Source organism: Lathyrus oleraceus, chromosome 1, assembly GCF_024323335.1.
Source record: "Lathyrus oleraceus cultivar Zhongwan6 chromosome 1, CAAS_Psat_ZW6_1.0, whole genome shotgun sequence".
Lineage (NCBI taxonomy): Eukaryota > Viridiplantae > Streptophyta > Magnoliopsida > Fabales > Fabaceae > Lathyrus > Lathyrus oleraceus.
The window spans coordinates 367,108,048-367,128,185 of record NC_066579.1 but is presented as its reverse complement, the minus strand read 5'-3'; the positions used below and the strand labels follow the sequence as shown (position 1 = coordinate 367,128,185).

General features: G+C 33.1%; 1 long non-coding RNA gene across 1 annotated transcript; it reads left to right on the top strand.

The window, feature by feature from the left end:
• The first annotated feature begins 5,452 nt into the window (after positions 1–5,452).
• On the top strand, positions 5,453–7,298 carry LOC127115769 (uncharacterized). Its single transcript, XR_007800864.1, has 2 exons — positions 5,453–5,833; positions 6,948–7,298. It is a non-coding gene; the product is annotated as an uncharacterized LOC127115769 (long non-coding RNA).
• The last annotated feature ends 12,840 nt before the right edge of the window (positions 7,299–20,138 follow it).

Below are 20,138 nucleotides of genomic sequence, written 5' to 3'. Positions count from 1 at the left end.
GAGGCGCGATCACACGAAAGACCAAAGTCAAGCGCGCCACACCTTGATTTAAAATAGGTCAACATCATGAAAGGCCACGATTAAAACATTTTAGCAAGATCCAATGGCTTTGAGGCTCCCACGTGGGGATGGTGATGGAAACCACCATCTTCTTCGGCGATCTAACCAGATCCGGCCACCACGCACAGGGAATCAAACCTCAATGAAAATGAAAAAAGAAGGTATCAAAATGAAGCTAAAGTGATGTACATCACCCCTGTAACCATGGACTCTCCTCAAAGTTCCTATTTAGAGAGAAACATGAGCTTGAAGATCATGGTACATGAATTGAAATTGCACGATTTGCAAAATTAAGACCACCACTGGCCTGCCTCATGCATGAGGACTTCATAAAACAACACAAACCAAAGGAATTCACATCATATTGCAAGATCTAGATCAAGAAAATTGAGGTTCTACCTCTGAAATGCAGCTTCAAACAACACGATTTGTCCAAGCTCTTGATCCAATCTTGCTCTAGAAGTGTGATGGTGATGCAAGGTTAAGGAATTGAGTTGTGAAGATCAACTAATGATGTTGAAATTCAAGCTTGAAATTGAAAATGAAAACTGAAAATTCCTTTAGTGAGGTTTGGTTTCAATTCAACAGCACTTCAGATCTCCTTGTGGTTACCATTTGAATGAGATTACACTTCTATTTATAGCTGGAATGGATGCAAGGAAATGCTTGGCTCGTATGCATGAAATTTGGATCCTCCATGCATGGGCCTGTACAGGCGCATGTGAGGCCCAAGAATGAATGCAAATCCATACTAAACTCATATGTAATTGAATTGGACGTGCACAAGGGGCTGCATAAGCTTGCACATGAAGTTTCAAAGTGAAATGCAAAAATGCACATAAACATTAAGCTCTTCGAAACTCACTCATGGAAAGTCAAAAAAATTAATATGAGTAATGGTTAGAAAGCCCTTGAAATGAGGAATAAAAGTCATGTTGGGCAAACATTCATTTGGAGTTTGAAAATTTATGAAAACTGGATGTGAAGTTTTGGGTACAAAACATGTTTAAATCACTTTTGAATTTTTTTACCAAAAGTAACCATCTTCAAGCCCTTTTGTTCCAATGATGCAAGCTTCAAATGAGAAAACCTCCAACATCAAAGTTGTATATCTTTCAAGATGATCAATTTAGACTTACATTTTCCATCATTTGGATTTTTTATGAGAAAGTTATGGGCACTTGAAGTTGGACATTTTTCAAATTCAATGGCTTAGGTCCAAAGTGACCTCTAATGTTTTGTATTATCACATGTGTTTATTTTAGGATTATAAAATTTTGTCCAACATAACACTTGAAGTAGACATCTTAAGCTTTCCAATGCATTTGGTCTGACCTTAAAATCATAAAATTAAGGAAGTTAGGTCCTTAGGAAGTTGACCCAAAATTAGGGTTTCAGTCAAAATGACCTTCCAAGTTTCAAATGGGTTTTTGATGAACATGAAAGTTGTTCATATGGTTCTTAAGAACATTTTTGCTCTTGGGGTCATCTTCATTTGACAAATATATCACAAGTTGTGTCTCAATGATCCTCAGTTTAGTCAGATGACTTGACTGGTCAACTTTTCAAGGCCAAACTTCCAATATTAATGAATGAATCATTGAGGATCCTCACATTGGCTCATATATGCATAAAATAATGAATGAAAGAACTTCCCTTGATTAAATTTGATCATAGGTTAAGGTTGTTTCATGAGCAAGGCACATTCAATGCACAATGGAATTAGGGTTTCCTTGGGAAACAATCCTCAAGCCCTTTGGTTTATCTTGATAAAATTGGCAAATTGAGATACTTAGAAGACATATATGATGATTAGGAACTTGGTGGACCATTTTCACGCTTTCCCTCATCTTCATCTAGCCACCTCATTGAGCTTAGGAGCCTCCTAGGAGCATTGTAGCACATGATCACTTGAGCTTCAAAACAAAAAGAGTTAGTGACATATTTTTGTGCTTTTGGTTAGTAAACAAAATAAGAAAAACAATAATATACAATTCAAGCATGCTTGATGGTCTCAAACCAACTCACACAGGTCCCAACCCTAGGGTTAAGGAGCCACACATGCTATGATCCTTGAGGCAATGCATTGAGCAAATGATATGATGCCATGAGGGATCTTAGGGTCAAAATTAGGGTCTTACAATAACACTCAACAAGTTTCCATAAGTCTTCTTGAAGGCATCCCTATGATCATCAATCAAAAGAGCTCCAAGCTTCTTTAACTCATCAAGCTTAGACTCCCTGAGTTTGTATTGATAAGTGTTTCTTCTGTCAGATTTCTCCATAGTTAAATGATCTACTAGATAACTGATTGTTGATTCCCTGGAAATATGCACATGATAAAATATTTTTCATGTGGATATAATGTAGGTATGTATGCAACACCCATTGATTCAAAGGTTCATCATATTCTGGATAATCTATATATAATTCTTGATGCAGGTTCAAAGGTTTAACGTATATATGATAATCAAGGTGTGTAGGGCCTTGGTTTCCTGCAAAAACCCAATATCCCCTCATAGGTAGGTAGTAGTGTTCAAAGAAAGAGATCCCTAAAAAGGTCCCTAGAGTCATATATCCATTTTGAGATACCACTGCCTAGGACGAATGACCCGTCAGACAGTGATCCTTCCAAAAGGATCTAGTCTAGGTGTAATGTCTCGTGTTGACCCTGATCAAGGCATAACACCAAGTAGGTCAACATGAATCTTGCCACATACTATCATGTGTGTATACTCAAGATCGGGTATAGAGCTTTTCTCTCATGTAACATCGTAGAGACCAACCCACAACAGAGAATGTAACGAATATCCAGACTATGATGGATATATAGAGCAATACATATGTAATAGAAAATAAAGCAAGTAAAAGAAAATAAAGATACAATAAAATAAATCAAGTAAAACAATAAAGATAAACACCCAAATATGCAATGAAACAAACAAAACTAGGCTCGACTTGCTTATGGACTACCCTGCAGAGTCGCCAGTTATCGCGCTATGAAAAATACCTGAGCGTATCGCACACTCGAAGATACAACAGAGTCACCACCGAACTTTATTTATTCCCGAAGAAAAGGGAAAATATCAATAAACCCCAAGGGGAAGAGAAACGAGTAAGGAAGTCGGTTATGCAATGGGAAGGTATTAACATCTCTTGCATTTGTTGTACTCAACTGGAACCATTTTGATTTCTCTTTGCGTAAATGAGTGTTATCATCTAAAGTTTACTTGTGAAAGGGGAAAAAGTAAGTTTATTAATTAATGTGCTCGCCAAGGATTTGAACCATCGTGCCTATGTATTCTCATAGTGCAATGAGAAAATCAGAGCTCCGTAGTTCATGGTAGAAAATGCATATTTGTTGGTTTCTTTTATGAAATAGTTATAATCGTATCCTAGAAGTATGTAGACATTAGCTGATTTTGATCCTTGTTCCGATGCTCTAAGCTTTTAGTCTGACTGCTAAGGAACGAATTCTAACAGTTCTTTTGTGAAAAGAAAGAAAATCATTTTGAAAAAGGTTTGTGTGATAAAATAAAAAGAAAGAGTTTCTTGACTTGAATTAAAAGAGTCAAAGTTACTTGAATTGGGAAAAGTGTTGTTTTAATTAAAAAAATAGAGTAGTGAAATGACGAAAGTGTTGTGTGTTTGAACCAAATGTTGTGTTGTTTGAACCCATAGGTAGGTGTATCTGAACTAAAGAGTGTGTCGTTAACTAGTAGATGGTGATTAGCCAATGCAGAGTTGTAGGGTTTTGCCTAGATTCGAGGGATCTAAACCTACAAAAGGGGTTTGCCTAAGCATATATCTTACAAGGCATGAATGATTTTCTAGAGCATGGACCTCCATAGGGCAATGCATGAAGGTTTCTAGAGCATAGGGCTTCACATGGTAATGCATGAGGGTTTCCAGAGCACACGGTAATGAATGAGGGTTGCCAGAGCACAAGGCTCCACTAGGAAATGTATGAAGGTTTCTAGAGCATAGGGCTCTACAGGGCAATGCATGAGGTTGCCAAATGCACAAGACTCCACAGGGAAATGCATGAGGTTGCCAAAGCACAATGCTATATAGTGCAATGTATGGGGTTTCTAGAGCATTGGGCTCAACAGGGAAATGCATGAGGGTTGTTAGAGTATGAAGCTCCATAGGGCAATGCATGAGGGTTGTTAGAGTATGAAGCTCCATAGGGCAATGCATGAGGGTTGCAAGAGCATGTAGCTCCATAGGGAAATGCATGAAAAGAGTATTGGTCCAGAGATGGGTGTTTAACCATGAGGTGATTAACCTAAAGAATGTATGGATGTCAAATAGAATGTTGTGTTTGTTCCAAATAGAAGAGTATTGTTGATGTTGATCGTTGAAGTATTGTATGTGGGGAAGACATCTTGAAAGCTATTTGATTTAAATTTCACTAAAGTCTATGAACGGAGGCGAGTACTTTGAATAACTAGGGCCTACGTCCCATACTCAAAGGTACTCAGAACAAGGGTGGGAATAATCCCTCTCGTTCTTCTCCGTTTCTTAAGGCTCGTGGCGTGCAACTCACATCATGACTAACAAGTGTCTGCGGGAATAGAAGAGTATTTTGTGTGTGCTTGAATAATGTGATGAAGCTCAGGAGTGATCAAGATATTGATGTCCATAGTCTTGAATGTGCAGTCTTGAGTGTGGCTTGAGATCCAGTGTAATACAAGTGCCAAGGTCGAGTCCAATGAAATGATAAAGAGACGTATGATCACTTGACTGGATAGGGGATGCAAGCAAGTTATTCAAGACAAGTAATCAATTGATCAAATATAAATTTGATCAACTAATTAATCAGTGGGACATGATCACGTTAAACATCATCCAATAAGCACATGGCTTTTTGAAATGAAAAGTAGAGCATGAACAAATGAAATTAAATCAAAATTAACCATAAGTTCTAACATGCTAAGGAAAAAGTGATTTAAAGCAAAAAAAATAAATAATAACTATACTCAAAAATCAAGAATTTAGCCTAGTTAAAGTCAAATTCAAAAAATTATTTTATTTTTAGTATTTTTCAAGTATTTCAATGCGTAGAAAATGTATTTTTTTATGTATTAAAATGTGTACTAAAAGATGGCAAAAAGAAATAAAGAAAATAAAATAAATAAATAAAAGAGCAATAACACAAATCTGCAGGGAGGTGCGCCTGATTCAGGGGGATGTAGCCAACAAGAGTGGCGCTGGGCCCAAGCAGAAGGCCCAAGGGGCATTGTTGTATGAGAGTTAATAGGAGAGGGTTGTAGAAGTAAAACATGGTGGTGAATAGCATAGTCCATGGGCCTAGGGCGTTTGAGGTCCACACACGAAATGTCAAATGGGAGAGTGTAAAGTATCAGCAATATTCAATTTCACTCTCACATTTGCAGCTTCATTACTCTCTCTCCCTCAAAATGCTTTCCTCGCCAGAACCTTGCTCCGCCACGCCGAAGGCGGCAGAGCTGTCCACTCTGACCAAATTCCACCACCAAACTAATCCTCTCACAGTCCTCGCTCTTAATCTCGTATTTGTTTCATCAAACATTTACTGAATTTCTCCAAATGCCAAACATAAACCAAGAACCATAAGTCAAAGAAAATGAAATCAAATAGCATTGAAATCTCAAACCTTAGGGGTTTAGTTTGCCATCGATGTGAATTAAAGAGGAATGGAAAAGGAGCTTACCTACAGTGCAGGATTGGCCCCAAAGTTTGTAGGATGAGTTAGTTTACTTAAATGGTTAGGATGAGTTAGTTTTGAATGGTAAATGTTAATTAAATTAGAAGTTAGTTAGCAACTATTATGTTAATAGGTAAGTTACGTGAAATCATTTGAAACTGATAGTGAGAGTTAATGGTTAGTATGGATAATTAGTATTAGTGAAGTACCATGAACAATATTTGCATTGTTAGTTTAGTTAAAATCAAATATCTAACAGTTAGTAAAACTGATTGAATTATAGTTAGATTGTTAGTGAATTAGAGAATGTTAGCTAGTGATGAGTTGAATTGGTTTTATGTTGATGTATGAGTTTGAATTTAGTAACATGGAGATGAGTTACACTATTGAGAAATTAATTATGTTAGTTAATAAAAGCAGTTGGTTAGTGATGACAATTTGGAAACAATTAGGATAACCACCTAGTGTCAAACTTATGAACTGCAAAACTTTGGGAACCACTACTGAATTTAGAAATTGAAATATGTCAATTAGTCTTATTGAGTTATTGTGAGTCATGTTAATTGTGGTAAATGTTAGTTATGTTATGAAGTTAACATTATGGTGTGCGTGTATTTGTAAATTGGAAATATACAGTTGCTGGACATAGTTTTGAACTGTTAGAAATTATTATTGTTTGAAAGTGAAGTAGGAAGTAAATGAATTGTTTTGTGAATGATTGAGTTTTGGGATTTGTTATGAAAAATTTAAAGTGAGGATGTTAGGTTAGAAATGATTTAGTTCAAGTGCAAATTTGTTAGGGGTTATAACAGTTAGGAAAGTTGGTTCAAGTGAAACTGAAATGTTATGAAGTTAGTGCATTAAGGATCAATTGTTATGTGATGTATCAATGATATGGAACTATCATGGTATTTTGGAACTGTTAGAATGCAAATAAAATGAACTGAATATTGTTGGTTGGCTATGTTAGTGTAGCTTGTTATGTTATGATGTTAGGATGTGTGATGCATGTGTAATATTTGAGCATGTATGTGATGGTGATGCCTTGATGTTTGTAATGAATATGCTTTTTTTTTCTAGTTTGATGTAACATGTATGCTTATGCATATTGATGATATGTTTGGACTTTGATGTTGAACCTGTTTTGGTTTGCCCTTGATGCATAATGATATGGCAAGTTTTGTGTGACTGGTTGCAGGCCTAATATAGGTACCTGATGGTCCAAAACATAGGTGATGCAGTTACAAATGAAGTTACACTTTGGCATACATGGAGGTTTTGCAGCATAAAGTTTAATATGACATGAAGACAACATTATGAAGATGAAGAGGACAAGATGGCCATGGATGAAGGTTGGAGCAGGAAGTATGTCCTAAGGTTTAGGATAGGTAGTTGACTTTGGTCAAATGTTTGACCAAAAAATCAATAGTTGACCAAAAGTCAATTGTAGGTAAAAAATGTAACTTTGTGTAGAATTTTGTGATTCTTGACTTTGTGTAATGAACTTGGATATTTTGGTAATGAAAATGGCATTTGAATTAAATTGTGATACTTGTGCTTCCATGAACATAGTTCCCCTCAAAATCTTGATATTTGAGTATTTGAACTTATATTGACCTCTTGAATGAATCTCGCCCCTTGCCTTGAATTTGAGATACCCTTGACTAAAAATGCCAAGTTAATAATCAAATAATAGTCAATAATAATCACTAAGTAGGATTTATATGAAAATGATCACTAAAAGCCATGCTTAACAATGACCTTCAAAATTAACTGTCACATGATGCAATCCCTAGTAACCAAAGACCATAGCTCAAGAATTAGGGTTCCACCAGAGTTGATCTATAAAGAAAGAACCAAACCCCTATTGATGTATTAAAATAGTCTAGACATAGCACAAGCTTAATCCATTAGCTTTGTATCATAAATAGCAAGACCCTTTGAATAATGATGCTTATTTGATCATGTGACTATGAATGAATGATATAAATGAATATGGTCTAAGTATGTAGATAAAGAAGTAGGGAAAATTTTGGGGTATGACACCTCTCACTCGTTTATTCGAGGAGCAAATGGATGTGCGTCTGCACATTCCCTTTTTAATCAGAGTTTTGATTAGAATTTTGACGGAAGACAAATATTCAAACTGATAAGGCGCACGCCTCCCAATCGTTTATTCGAGGAGAAAGTGGATGTACATCCACTCATTCCCTTTTTAATCCAAGTTTGATTAATGTATTTTGAGGGAAGACGAATATTCGAAGCAGTGAAGCATACGCGTCTCACTCGTTTACTCGAGGAGAAAATGGATGTGTATCTGCCCATTCACTTTTTAATCCGAGTTTGATTAGAATTTTTACGGAAGACGAATATTCGAAGCGATAAGGCGTACACTTCCCACTTGATTATTCGAGAAGCATGTGGATGTAAATCCACTAATTCCCTTTTTAATGAGTTTAATTAATATTTTTTCATACAAAGAAGCTACATAAACGCAAAGTAACGTGAAAAAATGCAACGTAACGAAAAGTGAAGTAATGTGACAAAACGCAATGTAATGTAACGCAAGTTAACGTAACACAACAAAATGTAATGTAACTTAACGCAAGGTAACACAACACGAGGTAACACAACAGAATGTAGCAAGGTAACACAACAAGATGTAACGTAAAACAAGTTAACATAACGCATGGTAACAAAATGTTGTACACAAATACACAACAATCACAGCAAGCTGCTAACGTAAAATGCATGTAACACCATCAAATTGAAACGTAAATTAGCATAATGTACACATTCATAATATAAGCATTACCTCGAGAATGATACACGTTGCGCAACAATAATACACAAAACATGATCATGGAAGTGACATGCAAATTGGTTACAACGTATAACCACCACGAACAAAATACTTAGATTCGAACTGAATTAAATGCAACGACTACGAAAAAGAATGAAAATGAAACGTATACAAACAAACACATTAGCAACGATACATAACACATTACACAATTAAAATTCCCTTTTCATCTTTCCAAACAAATAAATCCTTCCTTTTTCTCTTTTCAAAGAACAAACACAAACACATATAACAAAGAACACCCAAAAAATGAAACAAAAATACATTCCCTCTTATCTCGTTCAAAAATGCAACATCAACAAACCAACAAAAAATCATGTCTTTGCAAACCCCTACAAACAAAATTAAGAGCAACAAAAGGGAAACAAAGAAGGGTGAAGAAAAAAGTTATCAACAATTCAACTTTGAGCTCGTGCATATGGTTATTCTGATGGAGAATTCGTGGTGGTTGTGCATAGTGGTGACTCGAAAGGATCTAGTGTACACAATGGTCACAGATTGAAATGTAGTGCAAGGTTTGTAATCTGCAATGGTGAATCTCATTTCCGACCAACAGATATCATCTTCAAGAATGTAAAGTGAGCATGGAAGCATTTGGCTAAAGCTAAATTGTCATAACCAGGAGTCCCAGTTTTGGTTATGGTGGATAGGAGTGTGGGAATCATAAAGGCTGGCCAAACGGAGTTAGACATGGCCGCTACTAAAGAAGAGACCCATGGAAACTTGTTCCTGAACAAAGACGGACCCACACATCGATCCACAAAAGAAGCCATTGTCGAAGTAAAAATGGTTGATTCGAGGAAGAGATTAATTTATTTCAGAAGTATCTTTTGTGAGGGAGTTTCTTGAGGAGCAGTCAAAGCAAGCCCGGTGCCTTCGACGGCTATGCAGACATTTTGTGCTATCAAGACTGGAGAGATAGTGATATGTAGTTTTGGAACGAATGTGGCGTTTAGCCAAAGTTGAAAAAGCCACAAAGGACCTGAAGCCAGGAAAGACTTGTTGACTTTAAGGAGATGTTTTAATTTATAGGAGGCTTCTCCAAGTGATTGGTAGAGATTGTCCAAGAAAAGTTTGCTCAATAAGATGTGTCGACCTTCATGGAGTTGAATGGCCAAAGGTACGAATTTCTTGGCCACTTGCAAAGAGCTAGAGAAGAAAACGTAATAGGAAAGCCAAAGGGTCAAGAAGGATATGCGCTTCTGGTCGGAGACTTTAATTTTTCTTTGTCACGGTTGTCGAGGATTAAGTTTTTGAAGCTGAATTGTTCGATGGTGAATTCGTTGGTGGTTTCTAAGGTTGTAGTAAAAGTGTCACCTAAGGGGTTTAATCTGGTGATGGCTGATACATCAAACAAAGTTAGCATTAACATGCCACGAGGAAACTAGAAAGTGTTGGTTGAACCTTCCCAAAAGAAGATTGACACTAATAACATGGTTGGGTTATACCTAGGGTCAGTTCTAGATATATCGACCATGTCATAAATACCTAGGCTTTCCCATTGTTCTTTCCTCCAGGGTTGGACTTTGTCGAGACAGGAAATGTATCCCTATGTAGGAGCGGGTGGGGTAGATCAAAACACTTGTGTAGGTTTGTCCATAAAGGATGGATTGAGGGAGGGTTCTTCGAACGTTGACGACATGGTGACAAGGAAACCTGGGAAAAATTTCTTAACTTTCCCAGATTATGACCTTGCAGTCAGATAGGGCCTCAAGAAAGCAAAAAGTTTGTCTGACAAAGAAAAAGGAATGATCACCTCTTTGGCCCAATTAGAGATCTTTTCTTTTAACAATGGAGGTTCAGGGATGAAATGTCTTCCTTGTTCATCTTCCTCTGTTGGGATTGTGAAAGCTATTAGATTCTTTCATGTGTCAAGCTTGGAAGATTATGCCTTAGTGGATGCCATTGCTGAAAGTGTAGGCATTTTTAGGAGAATAAAAGTTTTTTTATCTCCGTGCAAGAAAGTTATGAAAAAAGTTGAAATAAAGAAGAAAAGATATAAGATGGAGTTGGGTATTTATAGCTTTTTTTCGTTGCATTTCTAAGTTCAGACACATGGCATCCGCGTGGAGATGTTAAAACGATTTTGTGTGTTACAAAATGGGGCATTAATGTGAATGGAGAAGTTAAAGCAGACATGCACATCCTTGACTTTCTGGAAAATAGGAATGATGATGAGATTTTGAACATATCTCATTCAAAGTGACAATGTGCCGTAAAAAGGGGTAATGATGACAATGACGTCAGCGAAGAAGTGGAAGCAGTGTAAAAAATATACGATAAAAAATGTCACGTTTCTTTTTTCTTATCCAAATCGAAACATAATAACATTTTGGGGGGAAATTTGTTACCTTAGATTTTAAGTGGAAAGTGAGAGTAAGTGTGTCATGATGAAAGCTAGAAATCAAATATATTAAGTCAAAATTAATTTAATATGATTTGAACATGTCGAAATATTAAGTATATGGCAAGTCTGGTCGAAGCAGCTGAAGGTCGATGAGCGTTGGTAGAGTCTGTAAACTTAATGGAAATTTCAAATGTTCAAGGTGGTTATTGGCCTGATTGAAAGAATGGGAATTGAATTAGAATAGGGGGTTACTTGAAGACACGTGGAGGCTCGTCGAAGATAACAATTGCATGGAAGTAAAATGTGTCGTGATTTGTTTAATCGACCGTTTTTAGGTAGTTATTTTAGATTAGTATATAAGGGGACGCATGCTTATATTATAGGGGTCTGCAATTGTACTCATATTTCTACATACTCAAAGTATCTACGTAATTGAGAAACGAGTGAAGAAAATGTACATATGCGTTTTATATTTATAAATTCCAAGCACTTTTACATTCAAGCCTTTTTTCTGTATTCATTTCTATTTTGATCATTTATCAGTTTATCTTCATTTTTACATTTCAATTTCAGTTATCTTTGTCTTCAAAATCTTTTATATTCCAGGTCTTGTCGAAATTTCACATTCTTATCTTTACATTGTGTTTTCGATATCATTCATAACATGGTGTTCAAAGGTTTAAATTCACAAAAATATGTTTCAGGATATTTTTGAGTTTGATCCCTTAAGTATTAATAGAAACTTATTTTGTTTACCAAATTTATCAGTAAACACCCGTGATACTGAATGGTTTTAAGGAAGAAAAATCTGCAGCAGCGGATCACGTGGGTTGTGGACAGAAACACGATGAAGGTAGTGTTGTGGTGGGAGAAAGAAGACAAAAACAGAGGCATTGGAATCACGGTGGTGATGATGGTTAGATTGTTGTTAAGGGAGAGGGTGATGAGCGGAGGTGTCTTTGATGGTGAAAGAGAGGGAGATGAATTGAAGGGTGATTCAATTGGGGTTGAAGGAGAAGTGAATGAGAAGTTTTGTGGTTTTTTTGGTTGTGTTTCTATTGTTCTAATAGAGGAAGGAATGTGTTTTGAAGGGCGTCAGTGAAAAAAGAGAATAGGGGTTATTTCTGTGTGAGAGTCTACGAAGAAGAAAATGGTTTGTGAGATGAGTTGTGGAAGAGAGATTTCGATTCGCGCGCGCGTGTGTGTGTGTGTGTGTGTGTGTGTGTGTGTGTGTGAGAGAGAGAGAGAGAGAGAGAGAGAGAGAGAGAGAGAGAGAGAGAGAGAGAGTATCAGTCGACCCCTCCTCTCTTTTCTCATTGGCTTATTTTTATATCCAATTTTTAGGGTTTTTGGTTTGATGCTCAATTACCCATAAACCCTTCAAATAATAGTACACTCTAAATATAAAGTAAAAATAGATCATAACATATCAAAGACAAATATTTTTAAGTACTCTTTTTATAATTAATTGTCAAGACAAATAAAACTTCTAGTTTATTTTATTATTATTATTATTAATATTATTATTATTATTATTATTATTATTTAGATTTCTAAACAAGCGAGATAAAAATAAAGCTGATAATTTTGAAAATAATTTATCCCTGGACAAAATTCGGGTGATACAATATGAATGGCTAATGTTGAGACTCCTAAAGCATGTTGTGAATGTAGTTCGCTATTAGAAGAGTAATCCAGACAAAAGGGATAAGTCGCATCGAAAAACCTGCATTTGTGGAAAGGTATAACATGAAGTCTATGGTTCCATAAAACTAGTCTCAGAAATAAGGAGTACTAGTAGGCAGTGGATGATTTGTGAATCTAACTACCTTATTAGTTCTACATAGCTTGTGGACGAGTGTATCAATATTCTCATGTCGTATGAGGCTGAAAAAGTTTCATTCCCTTTTATTTTGTTATATAAAAGGCAAGAAAATTTCTAATAGAATTAGATTAGTACTAGAAATCTATTGGTCGAGTGGACTTATGGTTTGGTAGGGCTCAAATAAGATAGTAATATCTCACTCCATGTCGTTGTTATTTTTTTTTATATAAGTAGGTTTCCGTGAAAGGAAAGGGCAAGATGTCTTGAAGAGTTTGAAGATTTTTATTTTGTTTTATGTTTTCGTTGTGTAGTGATCTTTATTGTGTCAAACATATGATATATATGTATGCACTACGTGCTTTTTCATGTATTGTATTTCTTTTAGTCACTCTTGAATGTATCAGTATCAACAATTAACATTTCGAATACTTGTAATTCTATACACTATTTTATTCGAGGTGTTACATATTGAAAGGATTTTGGCCAAATCATCCGCTCTTTCTTGTGTAACAATCTTATTTTAAAATATATTTAGCCTTTATAAACAAAATTAATTAAATAATATATGTAATTTTAAAATTGATTTTTTTATACAACTCAAATGGTGAAATGATAAATAATATTTGTAATATTTTAAATTAAAAAAGTAAAAGTCTTCTGATTTTAAAGTCTAAATAACAAGACTCTGTTCGGTAAGCCACATTTTCAAGCTTATAGTTTATAAGCTCATACGAAAATTTAGACTCGTTTGATAAAAGTGTTTTCATCATGAACTTATAGCTTATTTTACTAGCTTATAGCTTATTTTTTAAATGCTATTTCAAATAGTGTTTTACCTTATAACTATAGCTTATCATATTTTCTTCCATTGTTGTCCTTATTATTTTAACAAAAGCGTCTTTTATATTTATAATTTATTTTAATTTAAAATAAAATAAATATGTATTAAATGTATTTATGTTATTTTGCATTTATAAGTTAGTTGAACCGTTAATTTTACCAAACACTTCAACTAACTTATCAGTTATCAAGTACCAACTATAAGTTATCAATCATCAGTCATCAACTATCAACCATAAACGATAAGGTAACTTATCAGTCAACTGTTATTTTTACCAAACAAGATCCAAAAATCATATCATAGTATCAAACAAATTATTGTGGAGTAACCTCTCTAGAAGACTGATATAATAATTACCAAAAGAAGTTGTTTAAAACTATAAAAAAAGGTTTAAATATCAAAAATAAAGTTTAATTATAATTTTAGTTCTCTTATTTTAGTTGATTTTCACAAAAAAAATCCTCCTATTTTAAATTCAAAATTTTCTCCATCTATATTTTACCACTTAAAACTCATGATGCATTTGTTTTTAAATCTCGTTTCACGTGTAAAAATGACAAATCATCGTATAGAAACTCCTGTACAACTTTAACGCAAAAAAATAAAATATAAACTATCCATTATTAAAAAATGTCAAGGTTATTATATTTTATTAAACAGATGTGAAAAGAAGACAAAAAAAATCTATCTGAAACTTTAAAGGTAAAAAATATAAAGTACACATCATTAAAGAATTTTAATAGACACAAACAACTTAACTTTTTAATGAAATTTTTTGAGAATAGGGCAAAAAGTAGTTTAAATTTAAGATAAGATAAATAAGACAAAGAGATTGATTTTGTAAATGGACAAAAATTAATGGATGAAAACTGTAATTTAATCTTATATTTATCATATCCCTTATATGGATAACTCTTAGAAATAATGATGTTAAAGATTTTCGGTGTAATTATTTTTACATCATTTAATAAAATTATAAAATTTTGACATATTATACTAATATTTCAAAATTACACATGTGATTTGGCGGAATATAGTTTCTGATTGATTGATAATGAAAATATATTTTACACTACTGATGTCGATGCATATTCTTTTTTGTTTAAAATAATATAATATTTTTAAATTAAAAACATTTGTTATACTACTTATATGGTAAAATGATAAATAACATATCTGTAATATTTTAAATTAAGAAAAGTAGAAAAGTCAAGAATTATATCATATGTTTCAAATTAATAGTATCGAACAAATAATTGTGAGATATTAGAAAAAAGAAATCGTTAGACTTATAATTACGATACCATGTATATGGTCAAATAATTAAATAGTATATATAATTAAAAAAATATTTTAATACTACTTATATGTTATCTTTTATAATAATAATAATAATAATAATAATAATAATAATAATAATAATAATAATAATAATAATAATAATAATAAAAGAAGGGTTATCATTTATGATATAATAAAGATAAAATTATTATAAAAAGTTAAACTTTAATATTTGAAAGTCTATATAACAAGGATCATATCATATGTTTCAAAACCATAGTGTCAAACACTTTATTCAGAAAGTATGGCGGTTTTTGTCTCCAAATTTATGTTATTATTTTCTATGCTACTGATTATTCTTATTGCTTTGCAATTTGAGGGTGGAAAAAGTAGTATATTTGAAAATGATAAAGTAACAGTAACAATCACCAACGCCTTACAAAACAACATGCAACTTGGTCTTCATTGTCATTCCAAAGATGATGATCTTGGATTCCAAACACTGAGAACTTCACAAAGTTTTGCCTTCACCTTTAGGCCAAACTTTTTTACCATTAATACCTTGTATTTTTGTAGCTTCACATGGGCTAAAGAAGTTCACTACTTCGATGTTTATATTCAAAGAAGAGATTTTGAATCAAGTGACTGTAGGCATACATGTGATTATATCATAAAGGAATCAGGATTGTGTAGGGGGGGAGTTCATTGCTTCCCTTGGAATAAGAATAAGAATGTTGTTGCAGAAGGAAGACAATTTGATGAAAAAAATATTAGTCTCGATGTGTAACGCGGTTAATATATTTTCCTTGAAAGTTGTCAAGGTTGAAGAAGAATAAAAAAAATATATATATATTTGTTAGAGTAAATTTATTGACCATTATAAGCATTTAGTTTTATTTTGTTTCGCAAAATTTCCTTCTCATTTTATTTTAAAAAGTATTTCTTTATGTACCATAGAACTCATACACAAAAGCTAGTTTGAATAAAAGTGAATATTGTGTCTATAATTCATGATTATCTATGTAGATCGTGCGATGCAGGGGTAATCTTATCTTTGTTTTTTTTCTTCTTAAAATCTATAATATTGAAAAGTATTTATGAGTTTTAATTCTTTTTTGTAGTTTTTAGCGTGACATCCTTACACTGCAAAAAAAGAAAAGAAATATAGTAATGGTTTGTTGATTCATAACAAAATAAAACTTATTAAAATATATCTTTATACACGAAACATGTAAGAAAAATTTAAAGAGATCTATTTTTTTTTTAAAAAGTAATAGAGTTAATACTCTAATTTTCCTTATTATATAAAGCAATTTGAACAAAAGTCAGTATAAAAAAACACAACATTATTAAAAAAAATACATTTTATATTCGGTGCGAAGTAGATTTTATTTCAGTTACACATGTGATATAACAAATGGCAATATAAAAAATTATTATGTTATCTTTAGTTTTTGAATAATCGAGGGGATAGTTGAAATGGTATTGAATTCGATCCCGAGTGAGATTCTTTAAGAAATTTTTAAATGATGAAAAAATCGATCTCCTCGGTTTTATCGACGAGTAAAACAAAGTTGAGTTTATTATATCAAATGTGAATTGCTTGTATTATTTAGCTTGGGCGGAACATATAACTTTTCAAATTAATTTACAAAATAATTATATTAACAATTATATTTGAAGAACAAATTACACTAATTAATGTTTTTTCGAGTATTTTGCAACTCATCATTCATTTCACGTTCTTTAATTGTTAAAATCTCTCTAATCACCACTACAAATAATATTCATGACAAATCTTTCACATTGCCCAACAAAAAACCGAGGTAGAATGCCAAGGCGCACCATATTTTATTTTATTTTTAAATTGATACAAGATAGTACTTCGGTTTTTAAATATATCCGAGAGGAAAATAATTCAGAATATGCTTCGAATCCCAGCAAATGTAGTTTATGTTTTTATTTCTTTAAAAGTGGTGTTTTTATTTTCTTTTATTTTTTATTTTTAAATTAATGATCTATTCCTTCGATTTTCTTTAATAACTGGTGATTAGATAATCGGATTTTTCTATAAAAGCACCTGTCAATCAGATTTTACCATAAACCTAACTTATATGTGACCGCTCCAAACTTGTACGCATCATTCTTTGGGATGGATTGGAAGACAGAAAAAATCTTCAATGTTCTTCTTTCGTGAGTACAATATTTTTTCTACTCTTTCAATCCACCCCAAAATAATGGTATTGATGTTGTTGTTGCATTTTTTAAATAACCTTCATATGTTGTCAATCAAAGAAAACACTCAATAATTTATTATTTTTTCCGGTTGATAACATTGAGAAATTTATTTCTAAACATGGTGCAATTTGCAAAAAATTGCAGTATAAATAAATGGTGAATGATAAAAAAAATTAAAAAGGAAACAAGACATGTAACTTTCAATTTTTTATCATTCACTATTTTTGACAAATAATATATCAACTCGGTTTTTTTATAAAACTGAGGGAAAAGTCCTTAACTTAACAACGCTCAAGATCTTGTCAACACATCAATCTACAAGAAACTCTCTACATCCAACACTATATATCTTGTTCTCGTTATTGTGAAAGCATTTGCTCAAGATAATGAAATCTTTAAACAGATCTCTGGGATTGATTGCAAGTCCAGAAAAAAATTCTCATGGCTGGAATAGATAACTTATAAAAAATTGTAAGCATGCAATCCATTGAACTTAAAAAGAATGCGCATAAAAGATATACAACAAAATCTGGATAACAATAAAGATTTACTATACTCCAAGAATAACTACAAAATATTTGTTATTCTCCAAGAATACATTATCAAAATACGATTTTGTTTAAACAATATCTTCTAATATTATGTATAAACAATGTAATTAAAAAAAAAGCTTACTCCCCTCGAGTTTTTTACATAAACTAATATGTATATGGTGTTTTGGATGAGACATATTTTATTGTATTTTTTATTTAAAAAGAAATACATTTTACCTCGATTTTGAATAGTAACCGAGGGGAAAATATAAGCGTGTTTATTGAGTTTCTTCATTATCCTTAAACAAATCTTTATCCTCCATTTAATGAGTATCAACATTCAAGACACTATCATTAGTGATCTGCGTGAAACCTAAAAGACATTATAAAGTATCTAAATATTAAAAATTGATAATGAAACATTTAACATGAAAATTTTGAAACTTAATGAAGCTTGAAAAAGTTCTCTATGATGAATTGCAAGAGTAGAAATTTATTTGGGTTTAAAGTTTATATTCTTAAATAATCATATAATTGAATATTTATTTTATTTATCTAGCCATTTTTTTTTGGTTTTATATCAGAAACAAATAGATACAAAAGCCATAGAGAATATATTGCATCCAATGTTTGATCTTCCCCAAGATATTCAACATTTGTTCTTCACCGACAACGATGACGGTGAATCAGATTCAAAATTTATTATATATTTTTACTTTAATATTATATGTAAAAAATATAATATTGTGTGCAAAAAATGTAGTAAACAAATTAATATATTAATATCCTTTGTAAACAATATAATGAGTATTTGGAAAAAAAATATTTCCCCTCAGTTTTAGCCATAAACCGAGAGGCATGTGGCGTTAGTTTTGAAAATATAAAAAAGTTATTGTTGGGGATCCAACCAATGATCATTTCAATTGTCTCCTCTATTATTATAAAACCGAGGGGTATAGTGTAACACCTAAACCCGAGAACTTATATATAAAGAATTAACCTTAAGGAATCACAAAGAATAACCTTCTTTGTCTTCTCAAGGATTCGATTATACCATAGTCTCCTTAAGGACTCATAAAGAATAACCTTATTTGTCTTCTCAAGTGTGTGACTATATCCTAGTCTCCTTAATGAATCAAACACACAGTTTGAAAAATATTTTGTGTGTTACAAGTTGCTTCTATATAAGCAGATTTTACACAAATGATAAACAATTACTTAAAAAAAAGTTGTATCCAAACGTTCTTTGACTAGAGCATTATCAGCTTTTATCTCATCAATGGTCTTCCGAAGTGCACCAGGAATTTCTCTAGAAGAAGTTCCAACAGATTGTTGATGAAAAGAAACTTTAGTTTATCGGTCTTCAGAAACAACAGGTTGTACAGCAACTTCTTCCATAACAAATTATGGATGCCCATAATCTACCTCAGCATCCTGAACCACTTCCTTAATCTCTGGAGCAGGAAGACACAACGGTGTATTCCGTAGCTTCCAGATTTTCATGAAGGGAACAAACCCAAAACGGAAGTTTCTTTCAGATAATTTATACCCGAAGTTCTTTAGCTTAGAGATTTTTGAGTTAATCTACCTTCTATAGGCTTCCCGAGCAGAATCACTTTCAGCCGGATTTGTTGAAGAATGACTGATCGTCATAACTTCATGCACACGACTTCTTGAATCTGACTCAAATTTCCTTAGAATCTTACCAATATTGGGACTAAGTTTAGGTGGTTAGGGAATTCTGACAGAAAGGTCTATTATGGTTTCATCATGATCGGGACCATAAAGAGTTAGAAGAGTGGTGAAAATGATCGGAGGTGTTTCTGGATCAGATACTACTGGTTCAGGTTCAAATTTGAACATGCCTTCAGAAGTACCCTCAAAAATATGGTTTCCAGATTCTCTCAAGGGAGACGTTCTAGGGGTTGTTATCTTTGGATTTTCTGTGTATGGAGCAGGAACAAATGAAGATGGAATGGGTGAAGATTGTAATTCTGAAAGAGGTGGTATTGGTGGTATCTGTTGATGTTGTTGTTGCAACTGTGTTTCAAAAACTTTAAGAGTTTCTGTAATAGATTCTATGATGGGAGTTTCTGTGGGAGGTGGAAGTAACATAGTATCAAAAATTGGTTGGGAAGAAATTGGTTGAGAGATGTATGCCATTGGTTGAGAAGTGGAAGGAGGTGGAATTGGTAAGATTCTTTCAGAAATGAAAAAAAATCATAAACAACAAGATTACTAGCTTCAGGAAGTTTACCAAAAGTAGTAATTTCAGAAGCTTTAGAAGATTACTGAATAACACCGGGCGTGTCCTTGAGAAGCATTGTTTTCTGGCGCTCACTGAGAGGCACATCATCTTCATCCAAAAGGACAACAACTTTATTCTTCTTCTTCTAAGGTCTTGAAGATCCTTCTTCTCTTGATTTCTTCTTCATTTTCCCATGAACATCAGGGTAGGTTT